The 17,099-nt window shown below is 42.2% G+C and overlaps 1 long non-coding RNA gene across 1 annotated transcript in view; it reads left to right on the plus strand.

The window, feature by feature from the left end:
* Window positions 1-584: 584 nt before the first annotated feature.
* Window positions 585-17,099, plus strand: part of LOC136880581 (uncharacterized) — a 64,781-nt gene continuing 48,266 nt past the window's right edge. The window contains exon 1 of the long non-coding RNA XR_010860950.2: window positions 585-695. This is a non-coding gene — a long non-coding RNA (uncharacterized lncRNA). The remainder of the gene's footprint in view (window positions 696-17,099) is intronic.

Consider the following 17,099-nt stretch of genomic DNA (forward strand, 5'->3'; position numbering starts at 1 on the left):
CCCGCAGTAGTTATTTTATGAGGCAGTAAATCTCTCGGTCGTCTTTGAGCACCTTGAAATGCCACTGGACTGAGCCGGGATCGAACCCCCCAACTTAGAATATCTGAGCTACTTAAGGCTGGCACTGAAAAAATAGCCTATACTGTAATAAATGTTATTGTTATAGGTTTTACGTCCCATAAACTAATTTTATGGTTTTTGGAGACTACAAGGTGCCGAAATTTTGCCCCACAAGAGTTCTTTTACGTGCCAGTAAATCTACCGACACGAAGCTGGCGTTTTGAGCACTTTCAAATACCACCGGACTGAGCCGGGATCGAACCCGCCAACTTGAGCTCAGAAGGCCAGCGCTTTATCGACTGAGCAACTCAACCTGGCGACAAACATATGGTGCATTAGATCTGGAGTGTCCTTCGTAATACATTACTAAACTTCTTTTCCTTCCGAAATCAGATGGGACGGGTTGGTAGGTCCTATCCCGCGCACCTAGAGATTCGTATCAGTTACTGTGCCCTGAGGTACAATAACACTGATATTGTTTGCGCACGGCGAGATAATATACGTTGCAAAGTTTATATAAGATTACAAATATTTCCATAGCGTCTGAGTTTCCTGTTCACCGGTGAAGAGATGTGCGCTAACTTCTAGCCTTGTCATATCACTTTACTCCGAAGTTCAGTCAGCAGTCGAGTCAGGTAAGCAGAAACAAAGTGGCCATGATTTAGTGATACTAAGATACGTAGAAGTATACCGACATCTTCCATATCCCTGCTTCTTCTTCTTCTTCTTCTTCTTCTTCTTCTTCTTCTTAATCTGTTTACCATCCAGGGTCGGTTTTTCCCTAGGACTCAGCGAGGGATCTCACCTCTGCCGCCTCAAGGGCAGTGTCCTGAAGCTTCAGATTCTGGGTTGGGGGGTACAACTGGGGAGGATGACCAGTACCTCGCCCAGGCGGCGTCACCTGCTATGCTGAACAGGGGCCTTGCAGGTGAATGGGAAAGATTGGAAGGGACAGACAAGGAAGCGGCCGTGGTCTTAAGTTAGGTACCATCCCGTCATTAGCCTGGAGGGGAAGTGGGAAACCACGGAAAACCACTTCCAGGATGGCTGAGGTGGGAATAGAACACACCTCTACTCAGTTGACCTAGCGAGGATGAGTGGACCCCCTTCCAGCCCTCGTAGCACTTTTCAAATTTCGTAGCAGAGCCGGAAATCGAACCCAAGCCTCTGGGGGTGGCGGCTAATCACACTAACCACTAAACCACAGAGGCGGACTCTTTCATTTCCCATGTATATTAATTGAATTAAATTAGTATTCACATTATTTCACCATTTGGACTTCCACTTGTTCTCAAACGACATTTTGATTATTTTGAACCACGACAGAATTAAATAGATTGGCGTATTTGAGCACCTACATTGTGACCAATTGTCACCGGACTGAGCAGAAAATAGTAATTTTCTTCGTCATTTGAAGAGTAAGCGGAGTTATGTAAATAACAAAAAAATATTTAAAATGAAGGGACGTTTCACATATAGTCTACAGAGTTTACAGAAATTCAATATTGTACGAGAAAATATCAAATAACTCGTGTGATCTCCCTATAAACTCCTAGTTTGTTCCATGATTTTTAAATCGTATGCATGCCAAAACCTGCTCCTGGATGAGTATGCTCTAAATATGAAGTTTGGTCGAACTCTATCCAGCCGCTTCGCTGTGATGGTGGAATAGACAGACAGACGGACGGACAGGAAAGCTAAAAACCACCGATACGGTCTTGAGTTGACCTAAAACGGATACATATCTGCAAAATTCGCAAAATAAATTAAATTACAGACAGCGGGCCCCCTAGAACTTTATTTTTATAGCTTTTATTTGTAAACCAAACCAATATTTACAAGCAAAATGTGATTTTCCTGAAAGTACATAATTTGCTTGCAAATAAAATGTTAGAAGTTTAAGTTTTACTTCGTTGTATGGAATTTCAAAACGAAAGTTATTGTCATTATATTTACAACGTCTTTCCCTCTTCATAGCTTAAACGAAAGTGTAAGTCAAGGAACTTCGTATTTATATTTAAAATAATTTCACAAAACAACGGGTTTAGGTTATTAGCGAACAGCTCATAAAATGGAATCGATATTTCTAGCATAAAATATCAATGTAAAACGTTTTAATCCACAGTATTCATTCTTTGCTTTATTTCTTCTTAATAAAAATGTTTTGCTGAATCATGAAACTTAATTGAATTTTCACCAGATCAAACAGTTTTTGGGCTGTTTCGCTAAACAATGACTGAGGAACCAGTCCCTACCTCAGGACATGTGGAACTGTTTTTCGAAAGAAGGAATCACACCACGAACTGAGCAGAGGGGTGGCACAGCCGACTCAACGCAACTATTGGAAGATTACATCTAAGGGGTATCGAAGCCCTTAAAAATGAGGCGGAGTTTGCTAGTCTTGCAATAGTTAGACACGAACTAAATTTACCTAAGTTCGAGTCCAGGGATAACGTTCCATGTTTTTGAAGTAGTATAATGCAGGGATTCTGGCGCCTCCTCCGCCGCCCGCCTCCTCCTCCGCCGCCGCCGCCCGCGGGAAATTTTAATTTTGGCGGGAAATTTGAATGTTGGCGGGAGATTTGAATTTGTAAACAAAGCCACGTGCTTTTTGACAGCTGTCATCGACAACAACGCATCGCTAACCTCACTGCTGCCATCTTGACGGGCCTAAACCTCACTAGTGCCAACTTAACCTAACTTGCGTGAGGTAAACAAAGCCACGTGTTTTTTGACAACCACGTGCTTTTTGACAGACAAGAACGCATCGCTAACCTCAGTACTGCCATCTTGACGGACCTAAACCTCAGTAGTGCCAACTTAACCTAACTAGCATGAGGTAAACAAAGCCACGTGTTTTTTGACAGCCACGTGCTTTTTGACAGATTTGTAAACAAAGCCACGTGCTTTTTGACAGACAACAACGCATCGCTAACCTCAGTACTGCCATCTTGACGGGCCTAAACCTTAGTGGTACCAACTTAACCTAACTAGCGCGAGGTAAACAAAGCCACGTGCTTTTTGACAGCCACGTGCTTTTTTGACAGCTGTCATCCGCCATCTTTAATCAACAGAGCACTGTGCTACTATCATGCGGGCAATTTCATCACCTGTCATCCGCCATCTTTAATCCACAGAACACCGTGCTGCCCTCTTTATGGCTACTACCTTAAGCACGTAGTAGCGGGCAATTTGAAAAGTTCTGTTAGCTATCATCCGCCATCTTTAATCAAGAGAGCACCGTGCTGCCATCTTTAGCTAGATACCTTTGAAATGTGGTGGCGGCAAATTGAAAAATTCCACGTGCTCTTGTTTGGAAACAAACTCACGTGCTTTTTCGACAGCTACCATCCGCCATCTTTAATCAACAGAGCATAGTGCTACCCTCTTTAGTTTGAAATGTGATGGCGGCAAATTCCACGTGCTCTTGTTTGGTAAACATAGCCATGTGCTTTTTTGACAGCTGTCATCCGCCATCTTTAATACAGAGAGCACCGTGCTGCCCTCTTTATCGTAGTAGATGTAAATTCGTCACCTATCATCCGCAGTGCTGCCATCTTTAGCTAGATACCTTTGAAAAGTGGTGGCGGATAATTTAAAAAGAAAAATTCTACAGCAGCCCTCTCTCGACGCTAATTGCATAAGATGGCGGCTATACATGACTCCTTAAGGGTGCTTACGCAAGATGGCTGCTATACACAGGTTCTTATGAGACGCCCTTGGGATGCTTGCGCAAGATGGCAGTTAAACATGGCTCCTTATGAGATACCCTAGGGATGCTTGCGCAAGATAGCGGCTGCTCTTATGGGACGGCTTAAGGGTCCTTGCACAAGATGTATTGAGACGCCCTAAGGATGCTTGCGCAAGATGGCGGACACAAGATGGCGGCTATACATAACTCCTTATGAGACGCTTTAAGGGTGCTTGCGCAAGATGGTTGCTACTCTTAGCTTAGAGGCTAACGTGTCGTGATAGTTCGATTCATTAAATTTAGGGCTTAAATGCAAAATGTTAAATATATCGAAAACGGTGCACCGTAGAGCAAAACGGACAAAATTTTTCTGCCTAATACGTAGGTTCGCAGTATGAGGAACAAGAAAATCATAGTCTAATGATGGGATCGACGGTTCGGTACCTACTTAGGCCCTTTGGCATTTGCTCTGTTTTAGCTTGTATTGAAGCGAGTCTTCGTAACATGATCAGGTCTAGCTATGGTAGAGAGTAAAACGTGCCGTGCAGGTTCGTTTCATTAAATTTGGAGGCTTAAATGCAAAATGTTAAATATCTCGAAAACGATGCATCGTAGAGCAATACGGACAAAATTTTTCCGCCTAATACGTAGGTTCGTAGTATCAGGAACAAGAAAAAACATAGTCTAATGATGAGATCAACGGTTCGATTCCTACTTAAGCCCTTTGGCATTCGCAGCTATCTATTTCTACAAGATGGTGGCTGCTCTTATGGGAAACAAGATGCCTTGAGACGTCCTAGGGATGCTTACGCAAGATGGCAGACACAAAATGGTGACTATACATAGCTCCTTATGAGACGGCCTAGGGGTGCTCGCACAAGATGGCGGCTACTCTTATGAAGAAAGCTAGCTTAGAGGCTACTGCGCAAGATAACAGCTGCTGTTATGCATGTGGTGGAGGGCAATTTGAAATTCTATGTGCTTAATCAACAGAGCACCCTGCTGCCCTCTTTAGCTGAAATGTGGTGGTGGATAATTTGAAAAATTCTTTTGACAGCTATCATCTTTAAAAACAATGGCGACTATACATAGGCTGTTAAGGCCTTATCATTCTCCTCCTCCTCCTCCTCCTCCTCCTCCTCCCCCTCCTCCTCCTCTACCTCCTCCTCCGCCTCTTATGTCAAGGCATAGCTTTATATCGAACAAGTTTAAACCTGCATCGCGAAGGCAAGCGTGTGCAGCGATAACATTATTGTGCATGTTTAGACTTTCGAAACATAAGAAGAGTAGAATCAAACGCTGTACTCGATACGACATGTGATCAGAACATTGATTGATGCGTTCAGAAAACAAAATAAGTGATCAAGACTAGAATCGAACAATGTACTCAATACATCATGTGTTTAGAATATGTCAGGGGATACGCTTGTTCTAAGAAGATCAGATTGAAACATAACAAGACTAGAATAGAACACTGTAATCGATGTTGTTAACTTCAACATGTGATCAGAACATTGATTGATGTGTTCAGAACACAAAATAAGTGATCATGACTAGAATCGAACACTGTACTCGATACAACATGTGATCAGAACATTGATCGATGTGTTCAGAACACGAAATAAGTGAACAAGACTAGAATCGAACACTGTACTCAATACAACATGTGTTTAGAACATGTTAGGGGGTACCCTTGTTCTAAGAAGATCAGAATGAAACATAACAAGACTAGAATCGAACACTGTAATCGATGTTGTTAACCTCAACATATGATCAGAACATTGTTTGATGTGTTCAGAGCAAAAGTACAATTTTGATGATTTGCTTAGTGTAAAATCACAAACTATGGAAACACACTGTGCACATATCGCGTAGCTAACTCGCTCAGTAAGCAATATTGCAAAACTACAACTTCAATGATTTGCATAGTGTAAACATCAAAAACACACTGTACCCATACTGCGCAGCTAACTCGCTCGGTAAACGATATAGCCAAAGTATAACTTCAAATTATTTACCTTCCATCATTCGTCTTGTGTGTAAAAATCAGTCGAACAAGTTATCGCATAAACATGGCTGAAAAAAAATCGTGATAGGGTATGGAACCCAGGGGTTACATCTTGTCAGAAGGGCAAAAAGGATGAAAAGACTCTTCCTCCTCCTTACCGCACATTCCTTGGCTAAAGGGCTAATGGGCTAAAGGGCTAATGGGCTAAAGGGCTAATGGGCTAAAGGGCTAAAGGTGCAACAACCTCGTCGATCGCTATCAGCAAGAACGCTTGTACTTTGTAGAAAATTAATCTTTATTGGTAAATGGTTTTATGTTCAGAACAAGGAATGGAACCTAGGGGTTACGTCTTACGTAATAAAATCCCCGAGGTGCGATGAGTTACGTTTTTCGAACTAGTGTTTGGAACACTGAACTTTTCAAGATGATAGCAGAGAGTTTAGCAATGTTCTGTTGTTGGATTTTAAATTCCGCGCTACAACATGCATAAGGTGGCAGCCTTGAGGTTTACTGCCGTAAAGATGGCAAGAGTGAGGTTAACAATGTTCTGTTGTTGGATTTTAAATTCCGCGCTATAACATGCATAAGGTGGCAGCCTTGAGGTTTACCGCCGTAAAGACGGCAGCAGTGAGGTTAGCGACGCTCTATTGTCCTTCAAAGTGAGGTTAGGGTTCGTCAAGAAGACAGCTGTCAAAAAAGCACGTGGCTATGTTTACCAAACAAGAGCACGTGGTCGTGACGTCACGGTCACGTAGTATCTTGCCTCAGCATGTAAAGTTCAATGTCTACACCTACGTAGTTAACACTCTGCTATGTTCACAAGATTTTTTACACATAACTATTCTTTATGCTTTAAGTTCATGCACATAGGCTATGCTAAGATAGCAGCACAAACACATGCGAACTTTGTACATTCTAATGGAATAAGTTTAGTACTGTATGCATCATGGATACATGATGTGTGCACGCATTTAATCTTGACTATACGTAATGCTGCTGCTTTGTTTACAAGATTTTTATACATTGCTATTCTTTATGCTTTAAGTTCGTGCGCGCACAAGCGATACTCGTACGCTCTAGCAGGAGAAGTTTAGTACGATATTCGATACATACATTATCGATAGGTGATGTGTACACGCTTTAGAACATAGCTCATCTTTATGCTTTAAGTTCATGCACATGGGTTAGGGATACACAAAAGCGATTGCTATATGCTCTAGCGGAAGAAGTCTAGTACGATAGTCGATGCATGTAAAATCGATAGGTTATGCTAAGATAGCAGCACATTTACATTATTTTAGCACAATCTAGTGGAAGAAGTTTAGTATGATAGTCGTTTCGTGCAAAATCATTAGGTAATGTGTAAACGCTTTGAAACAAGGCTATTCTTTGTACTTTAAGTTCATGTGTACAGGTTATGCTAAGATACCAGCACAATCTAGCGGAAGAAGTTTAGTACGATATTTGATGCATGCAAAATCGATAGGTGATGTGTACACACTTTGAAATATAGCTATTCTTTGTACTTTAAGTTCATGTGTATGAGTTATGCTAAGATAGCAGCACAACCTAGCGGAAGAAGTTTTGTACGAGAGTCGATACATGCAAAGTCGATAGGTAATGTGTACACGCTTTGAAACATGGCTATTCTTTGTACCTTAAAGTCATGCGTATAGGTTATGCTAAGATAGCAGCACAATCTAGCGGAAGAAGTTTAGCACGATATTCGATACATACATTATCGATAGGTAATGTGTACACGCTTTGAAACAAGGCTATTCTTTGTACTTTAAGTTCATGCGTCTTAGTTATGCTCGCGATAGTCGATGCATGTAAAATCGATAGGTTATGCTAAGATAGCAGCACACTTACACGATTTTAGCACAATCTAGTGGAAGAAGTTTAGCACGAGAGTCGATGCTTGCAAAATCATTAGGTAATGTGTACACGCTTTGAAACAAGGCTATTCTTTGTACTTTAAGTTCATGCGTCTTAGTTATGCTAAGATAGCAGCACAATCTACCTGAAGAAGTTTTGCACGAGAGTCGATACATGCAAAATCGATAGTTGTTGCGTACACGCTTTGAAACATGACTATTCATTGTACTTTAAGTTCATGGGTATAGGTTATGCTAAGATAGCAGCACAATCTAGCGGAAGAAATTTAGTACGAGATTCGATGAATGCAAAATCAATAAGTAATGTGTACACGCTTTGAAACATGGCTATTCTTCATACTTTAAGTTCATGTGCATAAGTTATGCTAAGATACCAGCACAATCTAGCGGAAGAAGTTCAGTACGATATTTGTTGCATGCAAAGTCGATAGGTAATGTGTACACGCTTTGAAACATGGCTATTCTTTGTACCTTAAGGTCATGCGTATAGGTTACGCTAAGATAGCAGCACAATCTAGCGGAAGAAGTTTAGTACGAGAGTCGATGCTTGCAAAATCGATAGGTAATGTGTACACGTTTTGAGACATAGCTATTCTTTGTTCTTTAAGTTCATGCGTCTTAGTTATGCTGAGATAGCAGCACAATCTACCTGCAGAAGTTTAGTACGAGAGTCGATACATGCAAATTCGATAGTTGATGTGTACACGCTTTGAAACATGACTATTCATTGTACTTTAAGTTCATGGGTATAGGTTATGCTAAGATAGCAGCACAATCTAGCGGAAGAAATTTAGTACGATATTTGATGCATGCAAAATCAATAAGTAATGTGTACCCGCTTTGAAACATGGCTATTCTTTGTACTTTAAGTTCATGTGTATAAGTTATGCTAAGATAGCAGCACAACCTAGCGGAAGAAGTTTAGTACGATATTTGTTGCATGCAAAGTCGATAGGTAATGTGTACACGCTTTGAAACATGGCTATTCTTTGTACCTTAAGGTCACGCGTATAGGTTATGCTAAGATAGCAGCACAATCTAGCGGAAGAAGTTTAGTACAAGAGTCGGTGTGTGCAAAATCGATAGGTGATGTGTACACGCTTTGAAACATGGCTATTCATTGTACTTTAATTTTATAGGTATAGGTTATGCTAAGATAGCAGCACGATCTAGCGGGTGAAGTTTAGTTCGATGGTCGATGCATGTAAAATCGATAGGTCATGTGTACACGCTTTGAAACATAGCAATTCATACTGCTGCTCTGTTCCCAAGACTTTTAAGCATAGCTAACCCTAATACTGCTCTTAACGACGTCGAGCTAAGGATTGATTACGTGACCGTGACGTCACGACCACGTGCTCTTGTTTGGTAAACATAGCCACGTGCTTTTTTGACAGCTGTCTTCTTGACGAACCCTAACCTCACTTTGAAGGACAATAGAGCGTCGCTAACCTCACTGCTGCCGTCTTTACGGCGGTAAACCTCAAGGCTGCCACCTTATGCATGTTATAGCGCGGAATTTAAAATCCAACAACAGAACATTGTTAACCTCACTCTTGCCATCTTTACGGCAGTAAACCTCAAGGCTGCCACCTTATGCATGTTGTAGCGCGGAATTTAAAATCCAACAACAGAACATTGCTAAACTCTCTGCTATCATCTTGAAAAGTTCAGTGTTCCAAACACTAGTTCGAAAAACGTAACTTATCGCACCTCGGGGATTTTATTACGTAAGACGTAACCCCTAGGTTCCATTCCTTGTTCTGAACATAAAACCATTTACCAATAAAGATTAATTTTCTACAAAGTACAAGCGTTCTTGCTGATAGCGATCGACGAGGTTGTTGCACCTTTAGCCCTTTAGCCCATTAGCCCTTTAGCCCATTAGCCCTTTAGCCCATTAGCCCTTTAGCCAAGGAATGTGCGGTAAGGAGGAGGAAGAGTCTTTTCATCCTTTTTGCCCTTCTGACAAGATGTAACCCCTGGGTTCCATACCCTATCACGATTTTTTTTCAGCCATGTTTATGCGATAACTTGTTCGACTGATTTTTACACACAAGACGAATGATGGAAGGTAAATAATTTGAAGTTATACTTTGGCTATATCGTTTACCGAGCGAGTTAGCTGCGCAGTATGGGTACAGTGTGTTTTTGATGTTTACACTATGCAAATCATTGAAGTTGTAGTTTTGCAATATTGCTTACTGAGCGAGTTAGCTACGCGATATGTGCACAGTGTGTTTCCATAGTTTGTGATTTTACACTAAGCAAATCATCAAAATTGTACTTTTGCTCTGAACACATCAAACAATGTTCTGATCATATGTTGAGGTTAACAACATCGATTACAGTGTTCGATTCTAGTCTTGTTATGTTTCATTCTGATCTTCTTAGAACAAGGGTACCCCCTAACATGTTCTAAACACATGTTGTATTGATTACAGTGTTCGATTCTAGTCTTGTTCACTTATTTCGTGTTCTGAACACATCGATCAATGTTCTGATCACATGTTGTATCGAGTACAGTGTTCGATTCTAGTCATGATCACTTATTTTGTGTTCTGAACACATCAATCAATGTTCTGATCACATGTTGAAGTTAACAACATCGATTACAGTGTTCTATTCTAGTCTTGTTATGTTTCAATCTGATCTTCTTAGAACAAGCGTATCCCCTGACATATTCTAAACACATGATGTATTGAGTACATTGTTCGATTCTAGTCTTGATCACTTATTTTGTTTTCTGAACGCATCAATCAATGTTCTGATCACATGTCGTATCGAGTACAGCGTTTGATTCTACTCTTCTTATGTTTCGAAAGTCTAAACATGCACAATAATGTTATCGCTGCACACGCTTGCCTTCGCGATGCAGGTTTAAACTTGTTCGATATAAAGCTATGCCTTGACATAAGAGGCGGAGGAGGAGGTAGAGGAGGAGGAGGGGGAGGAGGAGGAGGAGGAAGAGGAGGAGGAGGAGAATGATAAGGCCTTAACAGCCTATGTATAGTCGCCATTGTTTTTAAAGATGATAGCTGTCAAAAGAATTTTTCAAATTATCCACCACCACATTTCAGCTAAAGAGGGCAGCAGGGTGCTCTGTTGATTAAGCACATAGAATTTCAAATTGCCCTCCACCACATGCATAACAGCAGCTGTTATCTTGCGCAGTAGCCTCTAAGCTAGCTTTCTTCATAAGAGTAGCCGCCATCTTGTGCGAGCACCCCTAGGCCGTCTCATAAGGAGCTATGTATAGTCACCATTTTGTGTCTGCCATCTTGCGTAAGCATCCCTAGGACGTCTCAAGGCATCTTGTTTCCCATAAGAGCAGCCACCATCTTGTAGAAATAGATAGCTGCGAATGCCAAAGGGCTTAAGTAGGAATCGAACCGTTGATCTCATCATTAGACTATGTTTTTTCTTGTTCCTGATACTACGAACCTACGTATTAGGCGGAAAAATTTTGTCCGTTTTGCTCTACGATGCATCGTTTTCGAGATATTTAACATTTTGCATTTAAGCCTCCAAATTTAATGAAACGAACCTGCACGGCACGTTTTACTCTCTACCATAGCTAGACCTGATCATGTTACGAAGACTCGCTTCAATACAAGCTAAAACAGAGCAAATGCCAAAGGGCCTAAGTAGGTACCGAACCGTCGATCCCATCATTAGACTATGATTTTCTTGTTCCTCATACTGCGAACCTACGTATTAGGCAGAAAAATTTTGTCCGTTTTGCTCTACGGTGCACCGTTTTCGATATATTTAACATTTTGCATTTAAGCCCTAAATTTAATGAATCGAACTATCACGACACGTTAGCCTCTAAGCTAAGAGTAGCAACCATCTTGCGCAAGCACCCTTAAAGCGTCTCATAAGGAGTTATGTATAGCCGCCATCTTGTGTCCGCCATCTTGCGCAAGCATCCTTAGGGCGTCTCAAGCCATCTTGTGCAAGGACCCTTAAGCCGTCCCATAAGAGCAGCCGCTATCTTGCGCAAGCATCCCTAGGGTATCTCATAAGGAGCCATGTTTAACTGCCATCTTGCGCAAGCATCCCAAGGGCGTCTCATAAGAACCTGTGTATAGCAGCCATCTTGCGTAAGCACCCTTAAGGAGTCATGTATAGCCGCCATCTTATGCAATTAGCGTCGAGAGAGGGCTGCTGTAGAATTTTTCTTTTTAAATTATCCGCCACCACTTTTCAAAGGTATCTAGCTAAAGATGGCAGCACTGCGGATGATAGGTGACGAATTTATATCTACTACGATAAAGAGGGCAGCACGGTGCTCTCTGTATTAAAGATGGCGGATGACAGCTGTCAAAAAAGCACATGGCTATGTTTACCAAACAAGAGCACGTGGAATTTGCCGCCATCACATTTCAAACTAAAGAGGGCAGCACTATGCTCTGTTGATTAAAGATGGCGGATGGTAGCTGTCGAAAAAGCACGTGAGTTTGTTTCCAAACAAGAGCACGTGGAATTTTTCAATTTGCCGCCACCACATTTCAAAGGTATCTAGCTAAAGATGGCAGCACGGTGCTCTCTTGATTAAAGATGGCGGATGATAGCTAACAGAACTTTTCAAATTGCCCGCTACTACGTGCTTAAGGTAGTAGCCATAAAGAGGGCAGCACGGTGTTCTGTGGATTAAAGATGGCGGATGACAGGTGATGAAATTGCCCGCATGATAGTAGCACAGTGCTCTGTTGATTAAAGATGGCGGATGACAGCTGTCAAAAAAGCACATGGCTTTGTTTCCAAACAAGAGCACGTGGAATTTACCACCACCACATTTCAAACTAAAGAGGGCAGCACTGTGCTCTATAGATTAAAGATGGCAGATGACAGCTGTCAAAAAAGCACGTGAGTTTGTTTTCAAACAAGAGCACGTGGAATTTTTCAATTTGCCGCCACCACATAGAGGGCAGCACTGTTCTCTCTGGATTAAAGATGACTGCTTGTCGAAAAGCATTTTTCAAATTATCCGCCACCACATTTCAAAGGTAAGTAGCTAAAGAGGGCAGCACTGTGCTCTATAGATTAAAGATGGCGGATGACAGCTATCAAAAAGCACGTGGCTGTCAAAAAGCATGTGGATTTGTTTATCTCGAGCTAGTGAGGTTAAGTTGGTAGCACTAAGGTTTAGGCCCGTCAAGATGGCAGCACTGCCGGTGACAGGTAACGAAAGAGGGCAGCACGGTGCTCTGTAGTTTAAAGATGGCGGATGACAGCTGTCAAAAAAGCACGTGGCTGTCAAAAAGCACGTGGCTTTGTTTATCTCGCGCTAGTTAGGTTAAGTTGGTACTACTGAGGTTTAGGCCCGTCAAGATGGCAGTACTGAGGTTAGCGATGCGTTGTTGTCGATGATAGCTGTCAAAAAGCACGTGGCTTTGTTTACAAATCTGTCAAAAAGCACGTGGCTGTCAAAAAACACGTGGCTTTGTTTACCTCATGCTAGTTAGGTTAAGTTGGCACTACTGAGGTTTGGGCCCGTCCAGATGGTAGTACTGAGGTTTGCGATGCGTTGTTGTCTGTCAAAAAGCACGTGGCTTTGTTTACAAATCTGTCAAAAAGCACGTGGCTGTCAAAAAGCACGTGGCTTTGTTTACCTCGCGCTAGTGAGGTTAAGTTGGCACTACTGAGGTTTAGGCCCGTCAAGATGGCAGTACTGAGGTTAGCGATGCGTTGTTGTCTGTCAAAAAGCACGTGGCTGTCAAAAAACACGTGGCTTTGTTTACCTCATGCTAGTTAGGTTAAGTTGGCACTAGTGAGGTTTAGGCCCGTCAAGATGGCAGCAGTGAGGTTAGCGTTGCGTTGTTGTCGATGACAGCTGTCAAAAAGCACGTGGCTTTGTTTACAAATTCAAATCTCCCGCCAAAATTCAAATTTCCCGCCAAAATTCAAATTTCCCGCGGGCGGCGGCGGCGGAGGAGGCGGCGGAGGAGGAGGCGTGCGGCGGCGGAGGTGCCGCAGAACCATCCAATTATACTACTTTTTGAAATATTTATTTAATACGTACCGCACGTAATGTAAGTTCAATGTCCGCTTTCATGCAGTATGTGGGAATGAATGTATTTGTTTCCCTAAAAAGGGCCGATTAGTTAGCAGGCCGGACATATACGGACCGGAAATAATGGGAACACAACTGACCTGACAATGTTTTATTGAAGCAAATGTTCGATGTGATGACCGTTTTGGTTTATGCATATTCGGGCCCGGTGTCTAATAGATCGTGTTGCACGCTGAAGCATTCCAGGTGTAATTGCTCGGCAGGAGTCCATGATGAATTGATGGAGCTGGTCGGGGTTTGCCGGGGCTTGAGTGTTAACGACGTTCTTCAAATGCCGCCACAAGAAGAAGTCTAACGGCGTTAAATTCGGAGATCTGGCGAGCCAAGAAACCGGGCCTCCTCGTCATATCCATTTCCCTGGCAGTTCCTCGTTCAGATGGTTACGAGCGGGTAAAGTCGAATGTGGTGGAGCACAATCCTGTTGCAAACACATCGTCAAACGATCGTGAAAGGGCACATCCTCCAGCAGCAGTGGGAGTTCCTGACGCAGAAAGTGCAGGTAGCGTGGGCTCCTCCAATGGTCTTCAAAGAAATAGGTCCAATCAGGCGATCCCCTAAGATTCCATACCAAAATTTACCCCCTCCCCCCCTCCCCCAATCGTACTTGATAGGCCACCTGTCGCACCCAGTGAGGATTGTCCAGACTCCAATAGTGCATGTTGTGGTGATTGACGTTCCCATTATTGTGGAAGCGCGATTCGTCCGAGAACAAGATGTGCGATACGAATGCTGCTTCATTGTCCAGCGTGCCTAATAGTCACCAACAGAACTCCATTCGATCTTCGAAATCCCGCCCTTGGAGCTCTTGCGTAGCTTAAGAAGGTATGGATGAAATTTATATCCATGCAGTATTCGCCTTCTCATTCCTAGGCCTTTCCCGTCCCATCGTCGCCATAAACCCTATCTGTGTCGGTGCGACGTAAAGCAAAATAGTAGAATATTTTTTGACAATTGGTTTTACGTCGCACCGACACAGATAGGAATTATGGCTACGATGGGACTGGGAAGGGCTACGCGTTGAAAGGAAGCGGCCATGGCCTTAATTAAGGTACAGCCTCAGCACTTGCCTGGTGTGAAAATGGGAAACCACGGAAAACCGTCTTCAGGGCTGCCGACAGTGGGATTCGAAACCACTATCTCCCGGGTGCTAGCTCACAGCTGCGCGTCCCTAACTCCACGGTTAGCTCAGCCTGTACAATTAAATAGAAGTACGGCATGATCATGCAATTAAAGTTATTTGGTATTTTAATACACACTAAGGAACTAACAGACACTGAAGAGGCTGCCAGACTGACGAATGCGTGCGGCATACGGGTGAATTATAACTCAGTGTCCACGACCTTGGCAAAAGCATTATACCCCTACTACCCTTCCCCACAGCATATGCAAAGTCTCCACTACTTGCCGTAGCGCTATACAAATCGGTTAGCCACGACGAACGGCATTTGGTGCTTATTTCCGCCGAAAGTTATGTTAATAATTAAAGAAAATAAAAGAAAGAATTAGCAGATAAGACACAAAGGCTTGTACAGATAACATTTCTTTTAAAAATAATTCGCTGTGAGATTGCATCCGGGAGATCGTGGGTTCGAATCCCACTGTCGGCAGCCCTAAAGATGGTTTTCCGTGGTTTCTCATTTCACACCACGCAAATGCTGGTGCTGTACCTTAATTAAGGCCACGGCCGCTTCCTTCCAACTCCTAGGCCTTTCCTATCCCATCGTCGCCATAAAACCTATCTGTGTCGGTGCGACGTAAAGCAATTAGCAAATAATAATAATAATAATAATAATAATAATAATAATAATAATAATAATAATAATAATAATAATAATAATTCCTAGTTTCAGGTGGCTAAAGTGAATATGTAATGTTTACTCCACAAATTGGTGAGGGGCGGGGGCGACGTTCCCTTCTCGTCCCACCCCCTAATCGCCGCTACTGTTTGTTAACACGCCGAAGATGCAGAAAAGGAAATTTAATAACTTGTTAATTTATACATGTGTAGACATTCCACTCGATAAAAGAGTTGCTTGTATGAAACAAAAACGATACTGTTCGATGAAATACTTGTGTAGAAGGCATACGTCTGTTTGGAGCTTCGGCTGCATTCCGACCGCGTTGTTCAGATTAAGATAATGTCTGTGTATTCACCGCTGCTGATCACACTAGCTACTGCCGATATGCAGACAGCAAATATAGTGCGGCTGTAGCATACACCAGCCTAGTACTATGGGGTCGAAAACGATGTTTACTAATGCAAGGTGTGCATTCGACCGGCAACGCTGAGTAACATGCTGTGAGTATGACTCTGTTTCTTATCTCTTCATATTCTGACGTAACCTAACCGCTGGCAGTAGTTCCCCTGTTAAAATCAGTTGGTAGACACCACACACATCACTTATGCATGCGGGACATTTATAAGTAGAAAGTACGGCGTCCGTGAGCCACCTGGTATATAAAATAGCTTGTCCTGACTGACTGACTGACTGACTGACTGATTGATTCATCATCGCCGAGCCAAAACTACTGGATATAATGAAATGAAATTTTGGGGATACATTCATATTAAGATTTAGGTGCTCGCCAAGGGAGGATTTTTGGATATTCCGTCGCTAAGGGGGCGAAAAGGGGGGGGGTAAAATTTTAAAAGGACTGTATCTATATCTCAAAACTTTAAAAGTTTACAAATGTAAAAATTGGTATTTAGAATCTTCTTTAAAAATAAGGATACATGTATTTTTTTGTTTTCATAAAATCCCAATAGGAAAGGTGGAAAGGGGTGAAAAAGTGGTTGAATGCATTTAATGAGGATACTTATATCTCAGAAACTGAAGATATTACAGACTTGAAAATTGGTGTTTTGGATCTCCTTTAAAAATAAAGAAACATGTATTTTTTTGTTTCTGGAAAATCCAATTAATGGGGGGGGGGTGAGAAGGGGGTGAAATTTTAAAATGAGTGTATCTATCACAAAACTTTTGAAGTTTACAGGTGTAAAAATTAGTATTTAGAATCTCCTTTAAAAATTAAGAAACACGTATAGTTTTGTTTTCGGACATTCCCAATAGGAAGGGTGGAAAAGGGTGAAAATGTGTTAAATGCCTTTAATGAAGCTAATATTTCAGAACCGGAAGATATTGAATGCTAGGGGCTTTACGTCGCACCGACACAGATAAGTCTTATGGCGACGATGGGATAGGAAAGACCTAGGAGTTGGAAGGAAGCGGCCGTGGCCTTAATTAAGGTACAGCCCCAGCATTTGTCTGGTGTGAAAATGGGAAACCACGGAAAACCATTTTCAGGGCTGCCGATAGTGGGATTCGAACCTACTATCTCCCGGATGCATGGAAGATATTACAG

The sequence above is a fragment of the Anabrus simplex genome, chromosome 1 (genome assembly GCF_040414725.1).
Source record: "Anabrus simplex isolate iqAnaSimp1 chromosome 1, ASM4041472v1, whole genome shotgun sequence".
NCBI classification, from domain to species: Eukaryota; Metazoa; Arthropoda; class Insecta; order Orthoptera; family Tettigoniidae; genus Anabrus; species Anabrus simplex.